The 4,076-nt window shown below is 45.0% G+C and overlaps 1 non-coding gene across 1 annotated transcript; it reads right to left on the bottom strand.

Moving 5' to 3' along the window:
* Positions 1–471: 471 nt before the first annotated feature.
* On the bottom strand, positions 472–546 carry Trnal-caa. Its single transcript has one exon. It is a non-coding gene; the product is annotated as a tRNA-Leu (tRNA).
* Positions 547–4,076: the final 3,530 nt, after the last annotated feature.

Below are 4,076 nucleotides of genomic sequence, written 5' to 3'. Positions count from 1 at the left end.
GGACAGAAATTACTTTTGTTGCTGACTAGAGTCCAATTCGAACCAGTTCCCGAGCTAATTTTGAGAATTGTGGTACCCACGCAGACCATTTGGAATCGAGTACCATGCAAAAGGGCTTTCCTCACGGCGTCACATTGAGCCGCAAGTCTTCAATGGACGAACAGCTCAAATAGTACGACCGAGACTCGAACTCGGGACCTTTGCCTTTCGCGGGCAAGTGCTCTACCAACTGAGCTACCGAAGCACGACTCACGCCCGGTGCTCACAGCTTTACTTCTGCCAGTACCTCGTCTCCTACCTTCCAAACTTTACAGAAGCTCTCCTGCGAACCTTGCAGAACTAGCACTCCTGAAAGAAAGGATATTGCGGAGACATGGCTTAGCCACAGCCTGGGGGATGTTTCCAGAATGAGATTTTCACTCTGCAGCGGAGTGTGCGCTGGTATGAAACTTCCTGGCAGATTAAAACTGTGTGCCCGACCGAGACTCGAACTCGGGACCTTTGCCTTTTGCGGGCAAGTGCTCTACCAACTGAGCTACCGAAGCACGACTCACGCCCGGTGCTCACAGCTTTACTTCTGCCAGTACCTCGTCTGCCAGGAAGTTTCATATCAGCGCACACTCCGCTGCAGAGTGAAAATCTCATTCTGGAAACATCCCCCAGGCTGTGGCTAAGCCATGTCTCCCCAATATCCTTTCTTTCAGGAGTGCTAGTTCTGCAAGGTTCGCAGGAGAGCTTCTGTAAAGTTTGGGAGGTAGGAGACGAGGTACTGGCAGATGTAAAGCTGTGAGCACCGGGCGTGAGTCGTGCTTCGGTAGCTCAGTTGGTAGAGCACTTGCCCGCGAAAGGCAAAGGTCCCGAGTTCGAGTCTCGGTCGGGCACACAGTTTTAATCTGCCAGGAAGTTTCATATCAGCGCACACTCCGCTGCAGAGTGAAAATCTCATTCCAGCTCAAATAGTAAACATAGCTTCCAAAAGATGTGATAAAAAGTTTATTTCTTAACTCATTCACATGGATGGAAAGACTGGAAAACCAAATTTTGGCAACAAATTTTATGTTGGCTAAACTTTCTGTAGCCAAAACAAAAATTCCTAATTTTTTTGAATTTCTTTACGAGAATCTAAGTTGCTTGAGATCCTAGCGCTTTGACGTCCGTTTCTTTTTTAAGAGAACATGGAATTCCTTACACCTTTGATTACCACAAATTTTTCTGTGCCTAATATCAAGAGCGCTACAGTTCGTCGAAAACTTTAAGTTTCTCAAGATTTGTGCAAAATAGGAAAATAATTAACTTTTGATCAATATTATCTCAATTTTTATTTATTTAGCAGAAGTATATTATATAATGAAAGTGAGAATCTCAGTTTACGGCATTCAATTACTCCATGTGCAATCGGGTGATCTGGACATCACTTATTGTGATACATACTTGACTACTCTCTCTCTCGCCTCATGCAAACTGAGATAGATAACTAATTATACCAGTATAAAGAAATCATGTAATCTAAATCAAACCTACACTTTCATCATAATTAAAAAAGGCGTTAACATATACAAACACTTTTTACTATATAAATTATAGAGTGCAGCAATGAGTCGTCCCTTTTAGATTTTATTATGCAAATCCAGATTTCGGCTAGTAGCTAGCCATTCTCAATGCGCCATTTTTCATTCTCAATGTTTGTAAGTGCCTGTTGTTCGGGCTTCAATCACAGTTCTTTCGAATGAACGAGAATAAAACATAAAATCTTCTATCCTACTTTTCGCTAGCTGTAGGCTCTTTCTTCCGACTTTTTGACTGGACTACAAGTAACAGAACCCAACAGTAGCTGACCGGACTGCGCGGTGTGTTCCGATGAGTCGCGATTTTGTCTTTTTTTCAAATGACAGAATGCATGTTCTGTACCGAAGGCACAGTATCGCGTTCAACGTGCAGCTGGGCACAGGTTTATTTCAGGTCAGAGGTTGTTTTATGACATTTTGGGGATGTTGTTCGTATCATGAACTGAATCCGCTAATTCAGGTTACCGAGAGGACCAACCATCATATTGATTTCACAATTCATCATGACGATGTTTCGCCCTTTCTACTATGTTACTAGTGTACTGTGGTTCCTACTGTCAACCAAGATGACTACAGCCGCTTCACAAGGCTGATTTTGATCCTGTAGAATAAAATTTAAGACTATCTGTAGCAGACGGTGGAACATAAACAACATTTCAAATGTCTGGTAGCTCTACGAGCTCAATCTGAATACGATGTAAAACATCTCTGACGCTTTGGTGTGCTAGCGTCGCAGCCTCGAACTAGCGGCTCATATTTACCGGGAACTGTCTGCCCTGTGCGTAGAGGTTTGCTGCCACATAATTCCGGAAAACTGCCAAGTACCTGTCGAATTCATACCAAGCAAATTCGCTGCTGTATTACGCTCAAAAGGTAAGCCAACACGCTTGTAATCAGGTGGGCGTAATGTTTTGGCTTATCAGTATTGGTGCATTGCCTGTCATAAAAGCGCTTTTGGGTTAGCCCAATAGTCGAAATATTTAACAGTAGCAGATGTTGACTGAGCGCATACTAGAACGTGCCTTATGCTTCTGGTAGTTGCAATGACCTTATGAACAGCATATGTACACGATTTTTGATTCACCTACACAATGTGACTGAATTTCTTTTCGCACTACTGTTGCTCATTACTCTTGACTTTATTACCTGATGACTTTGCAGGGCCATGAGTGAAGGTTATGTACACCTTTATGTGCACATCAGTGAGGTACCACGAGATACACTACTGGCCATTAAAGTTGCTACACCAAGAAGAAATGCAGATGATAAGCAGGTATTCATTGGACAAATTTATCATACTAGATCTGACATGTGATTACATTTTCACACAGTTTGGGTGCATAGAACCTGAGATATCAGTACCCAGAACCACCAACTCTGGCCGTAATAACGGCCTTGATACGCCAGGGCATTGAGTCAAACAGAGCTTGGATGGCGTGTACACGTACAGCTGCCCATGCAGCTTCAACACCATACCACAGTTCATCAAGAGTAGTGACTGGCGTACAATGACGAGCCAGTTGCACAGCCACCATTGACCAGGCGTTTTCAATTGTGAGAGATCTGGAGAATATGCTGGCCACAGCAGCAGTCGAGCATTTTCTGTATCCAGAAAGGCCCGTACAGGGCCTGCAACATGCGGTCGTGCATTATCCTGCTGAAATGTAGGGTTTCACAGGGATCGAATGAAGCGTAGAGCTATGGGTCGTAACACATCTGAAATCTAACGTCCATTGTTCAAATTGCCGTCAATTCGAACAAGAGGTGACCGAGACGTGTAACCAATGACACCCCATACCATCACGCCGGGCAATAAGCCAGTATGGCGATGACGAATACACGCTTCCAAGGTGCGTTCGCCGCGATGTCGCCAAAACGGATGCGACCATCATAATGCTGTGAACAGAACCTGGATTCATCCGAGAAAATGACGTTTTGACATTCGCGCGCTCAGGTTCGTCGTTGAATACACCATCGCAGGTGCTGCTGTCTGTGATGCAGCGTCAAGGTTAACCACAGCCATGGTCTCCGAGCTGATAGTCCATGCTGGTGCAAACGTCGCCGAACTGTTCGTGCAAATGGTTTTCTTGCAAACGTCCCCATCTGAGGACTCAGGGATTGAGACGTGGCTGGACGATCCGTTACAGCCGTGCGGATAAGATGCCTGTCATCTTGACCGCTAGTGATATGAGGCCGTTGGGATCCAGCACGGCGTTCCGTATTAACCTCCTGGACCCACTGATTCCATATTCTGCTAACAGTCATGGGATCTCGAACAACGCGAGCAGCAATGTAGCGATACGATTAATCGCAATCGCGATAGGCTGCAATCCGACCTTTATCATAGTCGGAAACGTGATGGTACGTATTTCTCCTCCTTACACGAGGCATCACAACAATGTTTCACCAGGCAACGCCGGTCAACTGATATTTGTGTATGCGAAATCAGTTGGAAACTTTCCTCATGTCAGCACGTTGTAGGTGTCACCACCGGCGCCAACCTTGTGTGAA

This window comes from Schistocerca piceifrons, chromosome 7 (assembly GCF_021461385.2).
Source record: "Schistocerca piceifrons isolate TAMUIC-IGC-003096 chromosome 7, iqSchPice1.1, whole genome shotgun sequence".
Taxonomy (NCBI): Eukaryota; Metazoa; Arthropoda; class Insecta; order Orthoptera; family Acrididae; genus Schistocerca; species Schistocerca piceifrons.
The sequence above is the reverse complement of the archived record's forward strand: the minus strand, read 5'-3'. Positions and strand labels throughout refer to the sequence as shown.